The sequence below is a fragment of the Macaca nemestrina genome, chromosome 10 (assembly GCF_043159975.1).
Source record: "Macaca nemestrina isolate mMacNem1 chromosome 10, mMacNem.hap1, whole genome shotgun sequence".
Lineage (NCBI taxonomy): Eukaryota > Metazoa > Chordata > Mammalia > Primates > Cercopithecidae > Macaca > Macaca nemestrina.
Genome location: NC_092134.1, coordinates 87299918 through 87321067, shown reverse-complemented (window position 1 = coordinate 87321067; position 21150 = coordinate 87299918). Strand labels below are relative to the sequence as shown.

The following is a 21150-nucleotide window of genomic DNA, read 5'->3' as shown; positions in this document are numbered from 1 at the left end:
TAGGGTCATCATATGAAGATCTTGGTGTTAACACAATCATAATTACTATCTGTCAACATTTATAATAGGTTACAAATTAAAATTTATTTAGCACAGAACATTTCTGATCCTTACCACAATCTTGTGAGGTACTTAAGGAAGGCATCAATTTCTTGGTATGCTTATTGGTACAATTTATTAATAGTACCAATGTAAAATACATAATCTTGCTATTTATACTACATGGTGTTATACATCAAAGGAAAGGATACACAAAGAAATTTATCTGGCCTTAAGTCACCTAGAGCCTATTTAACCAAGCGAGACTAACCTATCTAAAATGACACTGTACCTCAAAACATTTGCATGATATAGACTAAACTACATGGCAGAATGAAGAATAAGCCCAGTTCAGAGACACACACACCTACACAGTGCATACATGCATGAAGGAGGGAAGGAAACAAGGAAGGAAAGAAGAAAGGAAAGTAGAACGGTGGAGAAATCAATGAGGCCAGGAGAGATCAGGTAAGGCTTAATTTAATAGAAATAGGACCTGAACTGTGTCTAACAATAGGTAATATTTGATTGGAGGAGAGGGAAGACTTTCCTTGCACTGGGAACAGTACTGACAGCCTAATTGCTAACACTTTGTGGTGGATTGGTCCACTCAATATTTGTTGCCACCTCTTTTTAGCCCAGTTCTATAAAGGATACAAAGTTGAAAACTACATTTCCCACACTCCCTTGCAGCTAGGGTTCTAGATATAATTTAGATTCCACCAATGGGAGAGTGGTGGTGGCCAGAGCAAGGCATCCACTTTGCTGGTACCATTCTAGCAGGTGCAGCAGCAGCTGGTAGCCCTGGCGCCAACAGTTGTGGCTATGATTCCTGATCATCAGATCTGGCTTAAGTGATGTGTTCCTGGAGCATGCACTTGAGATAATGGCTTCCTGATTTCCAGACTTCCTGAAGGAGGCACAGATAGCATTTAACCTTAGCAAGCCAGTTGCATGTGTTGTTATGCTAATTACTCCTAGAGGCCCAGCCTAGAGAGTGCACTGCTAGTAATTTTAACAAATTTTTAGACACTGAATTCCCTGTATTAAATCTGTTTTCCTCAGCATAAACAGATCTCTGTTAAATGAAACTAAACCCTGACTGATATCCATCCTTAATTTTATTTTTCCCTTAAAAAATTGTTTTTATTACTGGAAATTTTAAACATGTGTAAAAGAAGACAATGGTATACTGAACTCCCATATACCAACTTCAATTATCAATTCAGGCCTGTCTTGTTGGATTTTTTATGCCCACCATCACCTGGAATTATTTTGCAGCAGGTCCTTGATATCGTATCATCTGTAAATATCTCAGCATGAATTTCTAAAAGGCAAGAAGCCCCTTCTTAAACAATACCATTGCATCACTATCAAAGTTAAATAATGACAAAAATTGGGTAGCACTACATATCTTGCCACATACAATTAATTCTAAAACTTGTTATGAATCATCATTGGTTTCTTATTGTGAAGAACTAATATAATCAGACCTCTCCTAGCTCAACTCCTAAGAATCAATTATAAAAGCTAGGTCAGTGATTTTTAGAAAGTATTAATAGACATTTCTCCAAAGAAGACATAAAAATGGCCAACAAGTATGTGAAAAGGTGCTTAACATTATCAATCATCAGGGAAATGCAAATCCACACTGCAATGAGCTATCACCTCACAGCTCTTAGGACAGCCATTATCAAAAGCCAAAAGATAACAAGTGTTGGCAACGGTATGGAGAAAAGGAAATCTTTGTACACTGTTGGAGGGAAGATAATTTGGTGAGCCATTATAGAAAACAGTATGGAAGTTCCTAACAAAATTAAAAGTAGAACTTTACTGGTTTATATGACACAGTAATCTCACTTCTGGATATATACCCAAAGAAAATGAAATTACCACCTCATAAAGACATGTGCACTGAGCCTGGAGAGGTCAACACTCCACTGAGCTGTGATCATGTCACTGTGCTCAGCCTGAGAGTGAAACCCTGTCTCAAAAAATAAATAAAGTAACACATACTCACTGTAGAATCTTCAGAACAGATATTGTAAAAGAAATTTGCCACCCCCAAATGGGCCACTGTTAAGATTTTTCTTCCTTTTTTTCTTCCTTTTTTCTATTTATTTCCTTTCTCTAGCTCTAGTTCCTCTTCCTTCTCTTCCTTAATTTAGCACTGGTGATTTTAGATTGTTTTTAGCCTACTTTTTTCATTGAGTATTATATTGTAAGCATTTTGAAGAACCGAAATGGTTCTTTTAAAAAATATTATTTCTTGATCTCTGTTGTGTTCCGTTCAAAGACGGCCAAATACGAACAGCTCCATTCTGTAGCTCCCAGCGTGAACAAAGTAGAAGACGGGTGATTTCTGCATTTCCAACTGAGGTAACTGGTTCATCTCATTGGGACTGGTTGAACAGTGGATACAGCCCACGGAGGGTGAGCCAAAGCAGGGTGGGGTGTTGCCTCACACAGGAAGCGCAAGGGGTCTGGCAATTTCCCTTTCCAGGCCAAGGGAAGCCATGACTGACTGTACCAGGAGGACACCCCCACTCAAATACAGTGCTTTTCCAAAGGTCTCAGCAAACAGCACACCAGAAGATTGTATCCTGCACCTGGATCAACAGGTCCCACGCCCACAGACCCTTGCTCACTGCTAGCACAGCAGTCTGAGATTGACCTGCCAGGCAGCAGCCAGGCAGCAGCCTGGCAGCAGGAGGGGCGTCCACCATTTCTGAGGCTTGAGTAGGTAAACAAAGCAGCCGAGGAAGCTCAAACTGGGTGGAGCCCACCACAGTGGAGCAAGGCTTGCTATCTTTATAGACCCCACCTCTGGGGACAGGGCATAGCTGAGGAAAAGGCAGCAGAAACTTCTGCAGACTTAAACATCCCTGTCTGACAGCTCTGAAGACAGCAGTGGATCTCCAACAATGTTAGAGCTCTGATAACAGACAGACTGCCTCCTCAAGTGAGTCTCTGACCCCTGTGTAGCCTAACTGGGAGACACCTCCCAGTAGGGGCTGACTGACACCTCATACAAGCAGGTGACTCTCTGGGACGAAGCTTCCAGAGGAAGGATCAGGCAGTAATATTTCCTGTTCTGCACTATTTGCTGTTCTGCAGCCTCCGCTGTTGATATCTGGGCAAACAGGGTCTGGACTGGACCTCCAGCAAACTCCAACAAACCTGCAGCTGAGGGACCTGACTGTTAGAAGGAAAACTAACAAACAAAGGGGAATAGCATCAACATCAACAAAAAGGACATCCACACCAAAATCCCATCTGTAGGTCACCAACATCAAAGAGCAAAGGTAGATAAAACCACAAAGATGGGGAGAAACCAGAGCAGAAAAGCTGAAAATTCTAAAAACCAGAGCTCCTCTTCTCCAAAGGATTGCAGCTCCTCACCAGCAATGGAACAAAGCTGGATGGAGAATGAGGTTGACAAGATGGCAGAACTAGGCTTCAGAAGGTTGGTAATAACAAACTTCTCTGAGCTAAAGGAGGATGTTTGAAGCCATCACAAGGAAGATAAAAACTTTGAAAAAACATTAGACAAATGGCTAACTAGAATAAACAGTGTAGAAAAGACCTTAAATGACCTGATGGAGCTGAAAATCATGGCACAAGAACTACGTGACATATGCACAAGCTTCAATAGCCGATTCGATCAAGTGGAAGAAAGGGTATCAGTGACTGAAGATCAAATTAATGAAACAAAGTGAGAAGAGAAGTTTAGAGAAAAAAGAGTAAAAGGCAATGAACAAAGCCTCCAATAAATATGGAACTATGTGAAGAGATCAAATCCACATTTGACTGGTATATGTGAAAGTGATGGGGAAAATGAAACAAAGTCAGAAAACACTCTTTAGGATATTATCCAAGAGAACTTACCCAACCTTGCATGGCAGGCCAACATTCAGATTTAGGAAATACAGAGACCACCACAAAGATACTCCTAGAGAAGAGCAACCCCAAGACACATAATTATCAGATTCACCAAAGTTGAAATGAAGGAAAATATGTTAAGGGCAACCAGAGAGAAAGGTCAGGTTACCCACAAAGGGAAGCCCATCTGACTAACAGCAGATCTCTCAGCAGAAACTCTACAGTCCAGAAAAGAGTGGGGGCCAATATTCAACATTCTGAAAGAAAAGAATTTTCAACCCAAAATTTCATATCCAGCCAAACTAAGCTTCATAAGTGAAGGAGAAATAAAATCCTTTACAGACAAGCAAATGCTGAGAGATTTTGTCACCACCAGGCCTGCCTTACAAGAGCTCCCGAAGGAAGCACTAAACATGGAAAGAAACAACAAGTACCAGCTGCCACAAAAATATGCCAAATTGTAAAGACCATCAATGCTGTGAAGAAACTGCATCAATTAATGAGCAAAATAACCAACTAACATCATAATGACAGGATCAAATTCACACATAACAATATTAACGTTACATGTAAATGTGCTAAATGCCCCAATTAAAAGACAAAGACTGGCAAATTGGATAGAGTCAAGACCCATCAGTGTGCTGTATTCAGGAGACCCATCTCACATGCAAAGACACACATAAGCTCAAAATAAAGGGATGGAGGAAGATCTACCAAGCAATTGGAAAGCAAAAAACAAACAAACAAACAAACAAAACCAGGGGTTATAATCCTCGTCTCTGATAAAACAGACTTTAAACCAACAAAGAACAAAAAAGACAAAGAAGGGCATTACATAATGGTAAAGGGATCAATTCACCAAGAAGAGCTAACTATCCTAAATACATATGCACCCAATATAGGAGCACGAAAATTCATGAAGCAAGTCCTTAGAGACCTACAAAGAGACTTAGACTCCCACACAATCATAATGGGAAGCTTTAACACCCACTGTCAACAATAGACAGATCAATGATCAATGAGAACGAAGGTTATCAAGGATATCCAGGACTTGAACTCAGCTCTGCATCAAGTGGACCTAACAGCATCTACAGAACTCTCTACTCCAAATCAACAGAATATACATTCTTCTCAGCACCACATTGCACTTATTCCAAAATTGACCACATAGTTGGAAGTAAAGCACTCCTCAGCAAATGTAAAAGAACAGAAATCACAACAAACTGTCTCTCAGACCACAGTGCAATCAAATTAGAACTCAGAATTATGAAACTCATTCAAAACCAGACAACTACATGGAAACTGAACAACCTGCTCCTGAATGACTACTAGGTAAATAACAAAATGAAGGCAGAAATAAATACGTTCTTTGAAGCCAATTAGAACAAAGACACAACGTACCAGAATCTCTGAGACACATTTAAAGCAGTGTCTTTAAATTTATAGCACTAAATGCCCACAAGAGAAAGCAGGAAAGATCTAAAATTGACACCCTAACATCACAATTAAAAGAACTAGAGAAGCAAGAGCAAACAAATTCAAAAGTTAGCAGAAGGCAAGAAATAACTAAGATCAGAGCAGAACTGAAGGAGACAGACACAGAAAACCCTTCAAAAAAATCAATGAATCCAGGAGCTGCTTTTTTGAAAAGATCATCAAAATTGATAGACCACTAGCAAGACTAATAAAGAAGAAAAGAGAGAAGAATCAAATAGATGCAATAAAAAATGATAAAGGGGATATCCCCACCAATCCCACAGAAGTACAAACTACCATCAGAGAATACTATAAATACCTCTACACAAATAAACTAGAAAATCTAGAAAAAATGGATGAATTCCTGGACACACACACCCTCCCAACACTAAACCAGGAAGAAGTTGAATCTCTGAATGCACCAATAACAGGCTCTGAAATTGAGGCGATAATTAACAGCCTACCAAGTAAAAGAAGTCTAGGACCAGATGGATTCACAGCTGAATTCTACCAGAAGTACAAGGAGGAGCTGGTACCATTCCTTCTGAAATTATTACAATTAATGGAAAAAGAGGGAAGCCACTCTAACTCATGATGATGAGGCCAGCATCATCACGATACCACAGCCTGGCAGAGACACAACAAAAAAAAGAGAATTTTAGGCCAATATCCCTGAGGAACATTGATGCAAATATAAAATACTGGCAAACCAAATCCAGCAGCACATCAAAAAGTTTATCCACCACGATCCAGTTGACTTCATCTCTGGGATGCAAGGCTGGTTCAACATATGCAAATCAATAAACCTAATCCATCACATAAACAGAACCAACGACAAAAACCACATGATTACCTCAACAGATGCAGAAAAGGATTCTGACAAAATTCAACAGTGCTTCAGGCTAAAAACTCTCAATAAACTGGGCATTGATGGAACGTTTATCAAAATAATAAGAGCTATTTATGACAAACCCACAGCCAATATCATACTGAATGGGCAAAAACTGGAAGCATTCCCTTTAAAAACTGGCACAAGACAGGGATGCCCTCTCTCACCACTCCTATTCAACATAGTGTTGAAGTTCTGGCTAGGGCAATCAGGCAAGAGAAAGAAATAAAGGGTACTCAATTGGAAAAGAGGAAGTCAAATTGTCCCTGTTTGCAGATGAGATGATTGTGTATTTAGAAAACCCTATCATCTCAGCCCAAAATCTCCTTAAGCTGATAAGCAACTTCAGCAAAGTCTCAGGATACAAAATCAATGTGCAAAAGTCACAACCATTCCCATACACTAGTAACAGCAAACAGAGCCAAATCATGAGTGAACTCCCATTCACAATTGCTATAAAGAGAATAAAATACCTAGGAATCCAACTTACAAGGGATGTGAAGGACCTCTTCAAGGAGAACTACAAACCACTGCTTACTGAAATAAAAGAGGACACAAACAAATGGAAGAACATTCCATGCTCATGGACAGGAAGAATTAATATTGTGAAAATGGCCATACTGCCCAAGGTAATGTATAAATTCAATGCATCCCCATCAAACTACCAATGACTTTCTTCACAGAATTGGAAAAAAAAAAAAAAACTACTTTGAAGTTCATATGGAACCATAAAAGAGCCCTTATTGCCAAGATAATCCTAAGAAAAAAAGAACAAAGCTGGAGGCATCATGCTACCTGACTTCAAACTATACTACAAGGCTACAGTAAATAAAACAGCATGAGACTGGTACCAAAACAGATATATGGATCAATGGAACAGAACAGAGGCCTCAGAATTAACACCACACATCTATAACCATCTGATCTTTGACAAACCTGACAAAAACAATCAATGGGAAAAGGATTCCCTATTTAATAAATGGTGCTAGGAAAACTGGCTAGCCATATGTAGAAAGCTGAATCTGGATCCCTTCCTTACACGTTATACAAAAATTAATTCAAGATGGATTAAAGACCTAAATGTTAGACCTGAAACCATAAAAACCCTAGAAGAAAACGTAGGTAATACCATTCAGGACATATGCATGGGCAAGGACTTCATGACTAAAACACCAAAAGCAATGGCAACAAAAGCCAAAATAGACAAATGGGATCTCATTAAACTAAAGAGCTTCTGTACAGCCAAAGAAACTACCATCAGAATGAACAGGCAACCTACAGAATGAGAGAAAATCTTTGCAATCTACCCATCTGACAAAGGGCTCATATCCAGAATCTACAAAGAATGTAAATAAATTTTCAAGAAAAAAACAAACAACCCCAACAAAAAGTGGGCAAAGGATATGAACAGACACTTCTCAAAAGAAGACATTTATGGAGCCAACTGACACATGAAAAAAATGCTCATTATCATTGGTCATCAGAGAAATGCAAATCAAAACCACAATGAGATACCATCTCACGCCAGTTAGAATGGCAATCATTAAAAAGTCAGGAAATCACAGATGCTGGAGAGGATGTGGAGAAATAAGAACGCTTTTACACTGTTGGTGGGAGTGTAAATTAGTTCAACCATTGTGGAAGACAGTGTGACGGTTCCTCAAGGATCTAGAACTAGAAATACTATTTGACCCAGCAATCCTGTTACTTGGTATATACCCAAAGGATTATAAATCATGCTACTATAAAGACATATGCACACGTATGTTTATTGCGGCACTATTCACAACAGGAAAGACTTGGAACCAACCCAAATGTCCATCAATGATAGACTGGATTAAGAAACTGTGGCACATATACACCATGGAATAGTATGCAGCCATAAAAAAGGATAAGTTCATGTCCTTTGAAGGGAAATGGATGAAGCTGGAAACCATCATTCTGAGCAAACTATCACAAGGACAGAAAACCAAACACTGCATGTTCTCACTCATAGGTGGGAATTGAACAATGAGAACACTTGGACACAGGGAGGGGAACATCACACACCAGGGCCTATCATGGGGTGGGGGCCTGGGGGAGGGATAGCATTAGGAGAAATACCCAATGTAAATGATGAGTTAATGGGTGCAGCAAACCAACATGGCACATGTATACTTATGTAACAAACCTGCATGTTGTGCACATGTACCCTAGAACTTAAAGTATAATATATATATTCATTCTTGCTAATTTATTTATTAAAAATGAATACATGAATGAATTAACTAATATAGATTTGGTAGAAAAGTTAGAAAATACAATTTTTCAAATGGAATAATACAAGCAGAAAGAAAACAGTTCACCTGTTATCTCAGCAAGCAGAGACGATCACTGTATATATATTGTTGTATGGTCTTCCATGGTTTTTCTATGCACATAGAAATGTTATTTGCATGTGCATTGCAGCATTATTCACAATAGCCAAGATACGGAAACAATCTAAGTGCCCATGGATGTGAATGGATAAGAAACACAGGCATATATAAAATAGAATGTTATTCAACCTTAAAAAAGAAGGGGATCCTTTCATTTGCCACAACATGGATGAATCTGTAGGACATAACGGTATGTAAAATAAGCCAGAAACAGAAAGAAAAATACTGCAGGATCTCATGTATACATGGTATCTTTTTTTGAAAAAAAAAAAAAAAAAAAAGTAATACATAGACATAGAGAATAAAACAGGTGTTACAAAGAGTTTGGGGAGGAAATGTGGAAATGTAGGTCAAAGGATATAAATTTGCAGATATGTAAGATGAATAAGTCTAGGGAGCAAATGAACAACACGAGGACTGTAGTTAATACAGTTTGAGTATTCCTTATCAAAAATGTTTGAGACCAGAGGTGTTACAAGAAAGGTGTCCTGATCTGGACCCCATAAAAGGGTTCTTGGATCTCATGCAAGAAAGAATTCAGGGCAAGCCCACAGTGCAAAGCAAAAGCAAGATTTTTTTTTTTTTTTTTTTTGAGACAGAGTCTCGCTTTGTCCCCCTGGCTGGAGTGCAGTGGCGCGATCTCGGCTCACTGCAAGCTCCGTCTCCCGGGATCATGCCATTCTCCTGCCTCAGCCTCCTGAGTAGCTGGGACTAGAGAGGCCCGGCTAATTTTTTGTATTTTTAGTAGAGACGGGGTTTCACCGTGGTCTCAATCTCCTGACCTTGTGATCCGCCGGCCTCCGCCTCCCAAAGTGCTGGGATTACAGGCGTGAGTCACCGCGCCCAGCCGGCAGCAAAAGCAAGATTATTAAGAAAGTAAAGAAATAAAAGAATGGCTACTCCATAGACAGAGCAGCTCCAAGGGCTGCTGGTTGCCCATTTTTATGGTTATTTCTTGATGATATGCTAAACAAAGAGTGGATTGTTCATGCCTCCCCTTTTTAGACCATACAGGGCAACTTCCAGATGTTGCCACGGCATTTATAAACTGTCATGGCACTGGTGGGAGTGGAGCAGTGAGGACGACCAGAGGTCACTCTCATCACCATCTCGGTTTTGGTGGGTTTTAGCCAGCTTTTTTACTGCAACCTGTTTTATCATTAAGGTCTTTACGACCTGTACTTTGTGCTAACGTCCTATCACATTCTGTGACTTAGAATGCTTTAACCATCTGGAAATGCAGCTCAGTGGCTCTCAGCCTCATTTTACTCAGCTCCTATTTAAGATGGAGTTGCTCTGGTTCACACGCCTCTGACATTTCCCCCCTTCCTTTTATAACAGAACCCTTAATCCTAAGGGTTGCAAAGGGATGAAGATCCATCTCTAGAAACTTCTTCCGGCTGAATAGGAGTGATGGTATTCCTGCCTAACTATGAAATATCTTGTGTTCAGGGTAGAGAGGAGCTCAGTCAGAAAGCATCAGTATGGTGAGGGACATTCATGACTCTTAAGTTCTGACAAAAAGTGATATTTGGAAGATTAATAAGTGTTCAATTTAAGAAAACGTTGAGTAAGCTTATCCTTATTCCTATACAGAGTGCAATAGCAGTGTATTCCACAAGAGTAAAGCAAAATAAGTAAAATTATCTCAAGTAAACTAAATTATAAGGCTTTCCAAATTATAAGGGCAACTGATGGAACCAAGCTGATATGACATTGCTAGATGATTCCATTATGTCCAGAATTAGAATATTGATCTAGATTTTTACATTACTCATCCGTCTTGTTTCTTCTGAGCAACAGCTAGAGATCACTGGTTGGTTCACAGGAATAAGCAGGGTTAGCCTAAATTGCAGGAACTAACTTAAAAGCAACTGATGAGACTAGAATTTAATAACAAGTGTAGCATAGCTCTTGAAACACAGTTTCTCTCTCCAGTTTCCCATTTTTTACTAAAGACAAGTCATAGTAACACTGACTTGCTTTATTATACTTGGCCTGATTTTTTGTATGAAGTGCAGCAAGAATAATTATTTTTCACATAAGCCTTTTGTAATTTGACTTTGATGGAACTCTGCTCCATAGAAGGAATCTCAGATAAGACTTTTTTAGAACCAAGCCTTGCAATGAGTTTGAACCCTGAAACATCTATGAGTTGGGTAAATTTCTCTCCTTTTGAGGTCCCAAGATAACTTGGGACTCCTGGACCTATTAGAAAGTGACATTCCTACAACAGGTTAGAAACCCTGTACAGGGACTGTGTAGGCAAATATGAGGCCAGTTCCCCAAAGGGATTTTATTGGCTTTACAAGTCAAGTTTGATTCCTCAAAGGAAAGCATGCTATTCCAGTCAAAGCCTTGGTAAAATAACCAGTTTCTCCAATCGTGTTCTGTTACAATAGAAAACAGATTCTTACTGCACTTATGCAAATAACTATATTGTTAAAAGTTAAGAATACTCACAGATAGTTTCCAGATTCTGGAGAAATCAGGTAGAGAGAAACAAACATGCTCCAAATTTTGTTCAGAGGAATATACTTTACATAATTGCTACAAGCTGTAAATAGCTCAAAAGAAAAGTTTCCTTGACTCTGAAAAACAAAACAAAGGGTCAGCAACATTTTAAGCAAAGTCAAAAGATTACTTTAGTCTTCTATTGTTTTGGTTAATTTAGTTAATTCCTGTTCTGCTTGATATTCATGAACATTTCACCTCTCTATGAGAGTTCTGAAAATGTTTTCTTCTATTCTAATGTCACAATTTCCAAAGTTATCAGAAGCTTGCATTTTAGGACATCTGTCAAAGTCCTATTGTTGATTATAAAACCACCTTTTAAAGAGGATTAAAACAAGAAAACGATTGTCTGTGGATGAAAAAATCTTTTAGAACAGCCACTATTAAAGCCACGATTGACTAGGAAATTTGGGTTACCTCTGTGCATGCAATAATTTTATGTAACAATTATAATTATTAATAACATACACTAAGTTGTATCAGAATTGTAGGAGTTTCCCATTATTTTGGAACACATACCAGTAACATATTTATATGAATATAGCCCAAAGAAAACCAAACACCATTTTATATTTGATAATGCTTCCTACATAACTCTTATACCAAAAAAGCCAAATGTCTCTGTTGCATTAGTGCATCATTGATGTCAAACCTAATTCTTAATGAAACCTTATAGATAAAGTATTTAATCTTGATCAGTTTGACCATAAGGTAAGATTTTCATAAACCTTTTATAAGCCTTTACAAATTTTTGTTAAAGAGCAGAGCATGAGAAGGTTTTTCCTCTAAGAAAAACCTGTTGTGCTTTTATTCCAATGTTTAACTTATGGAAAAACTGAATAATAATACCCCTTTAGTTTTAGCCAATGTCCACATACAGAATCTTTTTTTACAAGATTCGTTTTTTACACACTTTCCATAACTTGCTTAAACCTTTGGCTTTATTCTATCTAACTTAAAACAATTCTTTAATCCTTTAATTTGGGCAAGAAAAATCCACATTCCCATACGTTCTTATAATCTTTCACCAAAAACACATTTCACTTTTCTTACACACTTTGCATGTAGAACTGTTTTTTCAGTAGTCTTAATTATATGTTACAATGCTAACTCTTTTACTTTTGATGAAAACTTTGGTAAGTTTGGGATTTTAATTATGTACTAGGTGTGCAGCCTAGGATAACACACAGAAATGCAGATAAGGACTGACTTTTTCCAGCATAGCTACGGTGTGTGGCTAACTCCACATGTCCCTTGCCTTATCTAGAATCTAATGCTCCAAAGTAGCCAAAGTAGGTAAATTGAACAATTTTCAAAAGTCAAAGGGCCAGGTGTGGTGGCTCAAGTCTGTAATCCCAGCACTTTGGGAGGCCGAGGCGGGTGGATCACAAGGTCAGGAGATCGAGACCATCCTGGCTAACATGGTGAAACTCCGTCTCTACTAAAATTACAAAAACTTAGCCATGTGTGGTGGCGGGCGCCTGTAGTCCCAGCTACTCGCGAGGCTGAGGCAGGAGAATGGCGTGAACCTGGGAGGCAGAGCTTGCAGTGAGCCGAGATTGCGCCACTGCACTCCAGTCTGGGCAACAGAGTGAGGCTCCGTCTCAAAAAAAAAGTCAAAGTGGCAGTTTACAACCTTAAGGCATTTAGCAAACTTAATATCTGACCTGCATAATTTAGACCAAATGTCTTCATTTTACCAATAATCTTTAAAACTGTTTTTATTTCCCAAAGATTACTTAAGTCACATGAACTAAAAGGCATTACACTTTTTACTTATGTGACAAATATTTGATTTAAACTCATTATTATTAAACCAATTAATTAAAGTTCTTTTATATTACACACACATAATACATATAAATACATAGACAAATAGAAGACAAAGGATGATCCCTTAAGCTGGGAATTCAATCCCGAACCCGGGCTGCCATTGTAATGGCAGAGAACAAGAGAAAGTACTGCCACGTGGTTGCAAGGTCAAGCTCCCAAGGACTGACCAGAAGGAAACCTCATCCAGTTTGCACACACACACATACACAAAATACACAAACACACACACACACACACACACACACACACAGACCAGAAGTCTGGCTGGTAAGAAATTCTTACCCTTTTGCCAGCATGCCAGGCTTCTGGGTTCCCTCTCCCTGAGACCTGGCTGGCTGCATCACTGCCCTGGGGGCCAAGCTGCAACACAAAGGAAAATCATCTTTTTCCATCTGGCCAGAACAAAATATGTGTGACAAAACATAGACACTAGCCACTCTGCTTAACACCCAATATCAAACTGGCAAGGCTCAAACTTGCCCCCATCATTGTTAACCCAACCTCCAACCAAGAGTTTCAACATGTGGTCTGGGGTAAGATGGTCACCCTGAGTAATAGAAAAGATAAGAAAGGGAAAGGAGAGAGAGAAAAACGTTGCCCGTGGCAGGGTGGAGAAGGCGAAATGCTCAGGGAGGCCAGAGAAAGACCCACCCATTGCAGCACTACTGAAAAGTTCAGATGGTCACTTGTCAGTCAAGAAGTGATCTTTTCCAGCAGTCCCATCAGCTCTCAAGTTTCCCCTTTTAGGGAGGAAAAAGCACTCCATGTCCCAAGATTCTGTACATGCCCAGTCCTGTCACCCACAGCCACCAGCAGAGACTGCCAAGCAGATTAATCCAAAGAGAATAGCAGTTAACAGGCCATAGTACCAAGCCCATTCTTAGCCGAGAAGGACTTTACTGAGAGGAGAAGGACTTTACTGAGAAGGACTTTACTGAGAGGGACTTCTAACACCCTAAATCTTGGAAGGATTTCTAACCCTCCAAATTTGGGCCTCTAACCCATTATGGTCAAGTGTCCTTGCTTTTTTATCAAGAGGACCCTTTAACCATCTCTGTCTTAAGAGAAACTCTAACTCTCCTAAGTTGGACCTCTAACCCAATCCCATTCTTTACCCAGGTACCCCATCACTTACCCAAAGTCGGCTGATCAGTCTATTGCCTTTGAGTTGGGAGGCTTCTTCAGTATTGTACCTTCAGGGTTTGGCAGAAAAATGTTACCAGACCCCACCACTTACTACTCAAAAAAGTTAGCTTTTGGGTTGGGTGGTTCCCTCACTAGTTGCTTCTGCGGTGGCCAGAAAGATGTTATAGGACCGCACCACTTACCCAAAGCTAGCCTTTGGATCAGGGGTTTCCTCACAATATTCGCTTCCACGGTCTCCAGAAAGATGTTACAAGACCCCAACACTTACTGGGGGTTTCTGCACTATAGCCCCTTCGTCGTTGCCAGAAAGATGTTACAGGAAAAGGGTGCCAATCCAGACCCCAAAAGAGGAGGTTCTTAGATCTCGCATAAGAAAGAATTCAGGATGAGTCCATAGAGTAAAGTGAAAGCAAGTTTATTAAGAAAGTAAAAGAATAAAAGAATGGCTACTCCATAGACAGAGCAGCTCCAAGGGCTGCTGGTTGCTGATTATGGTTATTTCTTGATGATTTGCTAAACAAGGGATGAGTTATTCATGATTCCCATTTATAGACCATATAGGGTTCCTGACATTGCCATGGCATTTGTAAGCTGTCATGGTGCTGGTGGGAGTGTAGCAGTGAGGAGGACCAGAGGTCATTCTCATCATCATCTTGATTTTGGTGGGTTTTAGCCATCTTCTTTACTGCAGACTGTTTTATCAGCAGGGTCTTTATGACCTGTATTTTGTGCTGACCTCCTATCTCATTCTGTGACTTAGAATGCCTTAACCATCTGGGAATGCAGCCCAGTACGTCTCAGCCTCATTTTACCCAGCTCCTATTTAAGATGGAGTTGCTCTGGTTCACATGCCTCTGACAGAAATAGTTCAGATTTTGGATTTTTTGGATTTTGGAATATTTGCATACATATTATAAGATACACTGGGATGAGACCCAAGTCCAAACTTGAAATTCATTTGTTTCGTATACACTTTACAAATATACCTTGAAGGCATTTTACATAATATTTTTAATAATTTTGTGCATAAGACAAAGTTTTCACTGCATTTTGACAGTGACCTATCACAGGAGGTTAGATGTAACATGTTGTACTTGGGCATCATGTCAGTGCTCAGAGAGTTTTAGGTTTTGGAACGTTGTGGGTTTTGGACTTTTTAGAATGTGTTTACCTATTTATTTATGTATGTATTTATTGAGATGAAATCCTGCTGTGTCACCTAGGCTGGAGTGCAGTGATGAGATCTCCGCTCACTGCAACCTCTGCCTCCCAGGTTCAAGAGAATCTCCTGCTTCAGCCTCCCGAGTACCTGGAATTACAGGCACATGCTATCATGCCCAGCTAATTTTTGTATTTTCAGTGGAGATGGGGTTTCACCATATTGGCCATGCTGGTCTTGAACTTCTAACCTCAGATGATCCACCTAACTCAGCCTCCCAAAGTGCTGGGATTATAGGCGTGAGCCACTGTGCCCAGCCAGGGTTTTGGATTTTTGGATTAGGAATGTTATATCTGTATATATCTGTAATACTGTATTGTATATTTGGGATTTTTGCTAGAAGAGTGGATTTTAGGTGCACTTGCCACAAAAAAGAAGTGACCATGTGAGATGATGGATATATTAATTTTCTTGACTCTAGTAACCATTTTACCATGCATATGTATACCAAAACGTCATGTTGCACACCTTAAATACACATAATTTTTAAAGCGGAGAAAGAAAGGGTTAAGCCTAAGGTCAACAATGGTCCTATAATTCCGGGCCAGCTAGTCCCATAACTGACTGTGTTTGTTTACCCACTTGGGGTTCTTGGATTCTCAGGGTTCATAGATGATAGTGATAAGGATCTAAGAACTAATATGTACCTATATTTCAAAAGGCCTCAAACAGGCTAAGCAAGTTAACTAAATGGTCAGGTATCCATACTGTTAGCAAGACTGCATTAACTTGATGTGATAATCCTAAATTTTGATTGGGAATTTTATATACCTTTGAGTAATAAAAATAGGAAATGAATTAATATATTAAAGTCAACACTCAAAACTCATTAAACAGTATACTTAATATCTGGACCCTGCGTTGCATATAATTTGTACTTTAATTAAAATAAAAAATTAAAGCTGATCATCAAAATCTTTGAAAATCTGGGCCTCTTGAAAGGTGGGGAATAATAAAAAATGGCCTTTGGTAGTGAAAAACCTGGGAAGCTAGTAAATGGTCTCAGAAAAATAAGTAGTTTTAGTCTCTTTTTGCCTAAGACTATCGGTTTAACCTGTGCTTAAGATCCCGGCTCCTCCACTAGGATCTTGTTTCTCTAATTCCTCTCTGCCTTCCCTGACTTCTTGACAGCCATCATTCTCAGAGCTCTTTATCTGGAATATAACTCTGTCTAGAACGTTGAACTATCACTACACCCCTTTCTTTACTGCTAGCAGTCTCTAAACTACTTACTACTGCCACCACTCCTCTGAAATCATGCCTGATTAGTAAATTCTGGCTCCACCACTTAGGAGCTGTGTAACCCCAGGCAAGAAGGTTAACTTCTCTTTGCCTCAGTTTCCTCATCTGTAAAATGGACTTAAAGAAATACCCGTCTGATACAGTCATAAAGATTCCATGACTTGGTACATGTGCGGCACTTAGAACAGTGTCTGGCCCGGGTCCTGTAAGTTACTGTAACCACTGTTCCTGTTTTCTGACTTCTCCCAAATAACTCCACAATGCATCCTCCCAAGAGCTGCTTCTTGGTCTCCTCTGCCAGATCCCTCCTCCTCTCAACTTTCTGTGTAGAAGTAGCTCTTTGGGCCTCCACTCTTCTTGCTCCACGCATTCCAAATTCTTTCCTTTTTAGGGCTTCAGGGCTGTAGTGTCAAGTTTCATTCTACAAAAGCATCTTTCAGATCTTTCTTGCCAGTCTTTTTCACTTTATAAAACTAGAATTCCTTTGCATTATGAAATAGGATCTCCCTCATAAATACAACTTGATCATGATCATGCCACTTAACATGTCACATGTTTCTTCATCTGTAAAATGAGAGGGCAGGAGGGAGAGGTGATCTCTCAGGTTCTTTCCTTCTCAGAAACATTTCCACAAATTATTTTCAGACTCCCGCTGCCTTCTGGACTACTCCATTAGGATGTCTGTCATTACCTCAGACTCCACATGCCTAAAGCAGAACGCATTACCTGACCTCACATGCCAGCATTCTATTTCTGTTAAAGATATAATGCGCATTCTCCTTGTCACTCAGACTTGAAACTTGGGTATGGCTTTCATACAGCCTCATATCTAATCAGTTGCCAAGTCCTGCCAACATTCCTTCACAAAGTCCCTTTCCTTTCCCTTATTCCTTACAGTTTCACAGCTTGAACTTTGCCACAGTCACTCTCCGCCATGCTACCTCCTGCTTCTTGCCCTCTCCCACCTAGAGAGGCAGATTCTTCCTGAAAACACGGTCTTGCACATTCCTCTTTCTGCCTTGCCAATCACAACTGTTCCCTCTACAGGATGAGGTCTAATCTCTAGAATCTCAGACAGCTTTCTCTTTAACTTATGCTCCCACTACATTCCTTCTGACTTTCCATTCATGCAATGGGTCTACTCTTACGCAGTTTTCTGCTTTGTTCACACCATCCCCCTGGTCCTGGACACACTCTTTCTACCTTCCCGTGAAGCCTATGCTAACTTAAGTATGACTTTCCTTCAAAGCCCAGCTTACTTGCTTTTTTAAAAAATTCAAGCTGACTCTTCTGTGATGCCTTTCTCCAATGACCAACCCAGGCATTGCCAAATACCTCCTGGGGGCAGGGAGAGGGACATAATTGCCCCAGTTGAGAACCTGCTTGACTGTTTACCTGTGATGAATTCTTACAGCAGTTTTGTGTACTCACTGGCTTAAGGCAAGGGCTCTCATATTTTAGTAAACTTTTTATTTCAATTCCTTGGGGACAAGGACCATATACCTCAAAGGTCTAGTACATGGTGACAGTAAACACGTGTTAACATAAAAATGAGGACTAAATTTAAAAAGAAAGCTATGATCCCCTGCCTGCAGACAATATATTCAGTGAACATCACAAATGCCATCTCCCCATGGAAAACAGAACAAAAATGGGAACATGAAGCAATGTGGATAACCCTAACTCACAGTTTTCATTAAGTTTACCATATAATTTCCTTTACATTTGATCTGGGCATGTGGGACTTATGTAAAAATACATTTAATATTGTAAGGTACCATATAAATGGAAGGTATTTATCATTACTGTCCCGGCCACTATGCCTGGAATGTTTAAGAATTCTTGGCATGATTTCTAAAAGTCCAGAGAATGAGTTGTATTAAAGAAATGGTTCTCAACTGGGGACAATTATGTCCCTCTCCCTGCCCCCAGGAGGTATTTGGCAATGCCTGGAGATATTTTGGGTTGCAATAAGTGAGGGGGTGCTGCAGACATCTAGTTGAGAAAGACCAGGGATGCTGCTAAACATCATACAGTGCACAAGACAGCCATACACAACAAAGAGTTGTCTGGCACCAAATGTCAGTAGTGTGAAGGACAAGAAGCCCTGTGTTAAAGGAAGCTCACAGGGGGTGAGTATGGACCCTCTCTTTGTGGGGCATGGAGATGAACCGCTAACTTCCTTGGACAAATTGCCCACTGCATCCTATCTTAACAGGATCCCAACACCTGCTCTTAATCGCTCCATAATTCCTCTTGTCTTCAAGTTCCCATATGACCTTTTAAATGCCCATTATCAACGTGACCAGCTTATGATGTTGGTAACTAACTTATCTATATTTCAGAAATTTTGAAACTATTCCAATTTATTTAAGACAGAAAATATCAATAAACTCTAAAGTTAATGAGGTCTACCTGTAACTGGATATAGGAGGACAGACTGTATATTCCTTTTTAAAAAAACACCAAAAGAATTGAATCTTAATTAATTAGAACAGTGAGTAGATATGAGTAGTGTGAATACCAACAAAAATAAAAATATTTCTCATCAATTGAAAATTAATGGATTTAAATAATTACTAAAAACTCATGTAGCTGAAAACAGCCTGGAATATTTCAGCCCTTGAGAAAAATCCCTTTCTTTGCACATATATGTTTTTTGTTCTAAAGATATTTCTGATCAAGGATAACTATTGTACTAAAAAAGATGGATACAGTTTTGTGTGTTTGTTTTTAAGCCCTAGCTAAGTTATGACTCCTAACAAAATACTCAAGGAAAAACAGAAATAATGAGAACTTTAAAGTTTCTCAAAGTGGTGCATACAAAGAGGATCATTTATAAAAAGAAACTTTAAAAATAGACTTTTATTTGAAAAGAGAAAATGTAATAAAAGACACTATATAATTCAATACCAGATGACTGTTATAGTTTCAGAAAAATTCCTTTCTCCTCTCTGGGTCTCTGTCTCCTCACCTTAAAATAAGAAGATTGGATTAATGGCTGCTCTCTCAAAGACCTCTCCCAGTTCTCTGAATTAATGATTCTATACACTATTTCTTATTTATTTATTTATTTATTATTATTATTATTATACTTTAAGTTCTAGGGTACATGTGCATAACGTGCAGGTTTGTTACATATGTATACCTGTGCCATGTTGGTGTGCTGCACCCATCAACTCGTCAGCACCCCTCAACTCGTCATTTACATCAGGTCTATACACTATTTCTTAATGGATCACTTTCAAAGATAAGAAGGTGGACTTGTAGACAAATCTCTTGAATAGTTGCCTTGGTAGGCCAGTAGGCCTCAGGTCTAACAGGACACTGGAACAAACTGGGGAGCTTTAAAAAAAAAAGTGATAAGGGGACACTACACACACAACAGTCTCTGACTTAGTTGGTATAGGACAGGATCCAAGCATGGTTATTTTAAATGCTGTACAGGGGAGAGCATTCTTATGTGCAGCCAGTGTTAAGATCCCCAGATTTAGAATAAAAGTTAAAACAAAAGCAGCTAGTGCTCAGGTAGGCAAGATAAATGGGCAAAGCAGACTGGACATAAGGAACTGGAGAACACGTGTCCCATCTATTTCCCTCCAACCAGTGGGAAGAATGAGCCTAGTCTTTTTTTTTTTTTTTTTTTTTCAATAAATGCCAGAAATCAAAATTTTAAGTGAAATTCTGATATTTAAGAGTTGGCAACTAATTTCAACTAATTTTAAAAGAAAGTGTAAGTCACATAAAATATGCTCACAAGCTTAATTTGGCTCTCTAGCCACCAGTTTGCAACCTAAACAAAACTGGTTCAATAAATCAAGCACAACGTTTTCTCTGTGCTCTGCCCTGTCTGTCTCCTGCCCAGAGCCTCTTTCTTCTATACCTTGGTCCATAGCCTATCCCTTTCTTTTTCCTTTCCATTGTCTTTTTCTTTTCCAACTTCATCACTCCTAAGAGATGGAAACTGAGACCCACACATTAAATCTTCATGTGGCTCTGGCTGTATCATTGGACAGGCTTCTATGCCTGGGAAAATTCAGGTTATAAACTGTAACCTGAGGCTGTGGCTCCATGATGTCAACAAATGGTTGGTTTAGTAAAATCAGGGGGAAAATCAGTCAAGCTCATAATTTCACACTACTAAGACTAAGACTTTGTCAAGCAACATATGGAGGTCCTCATTTAATTTCTGATTTTGTTTTGTTTTCCTTGCTTTAAATCTAAACCAATGCATATCAAAATCACCCCTGATATTTTTTAAGCTCCCATATTTGGGCTCCATCCCAGGCCAATTAAATCTGAATCTCTGGAGATGAAGTCTTGGTATTGATAGCTTTTAAAACACCCTAGATGAGTCTAATGTGAAGTCTGCTCTGAGACTCACTAATCTAAAACCATCACCTGACCCTGAAGATCAGCAGTGTGCTTAATGCCAGACGACTATCATCTTGAATTGTTCAAGGACTTTCTCAGCTCTGTTCTCATTGTATCTT

The 21150-nt window shown here is 39.3% G+C and overlaps 1 protein-coding gene across 2 annotated transcripts in view; it reads right to left on the bottom strand.

The window, feature by feature from the left end:
- LOC105470086 (solute carrier family 38 member 1) overlaps nucleotides 1–21150 on the bottom strand; it is an 88153-nt gene that overhangs the window by 62275 nt on the left and 4728 nt on the right. The window lies entirely within an intron of this gene.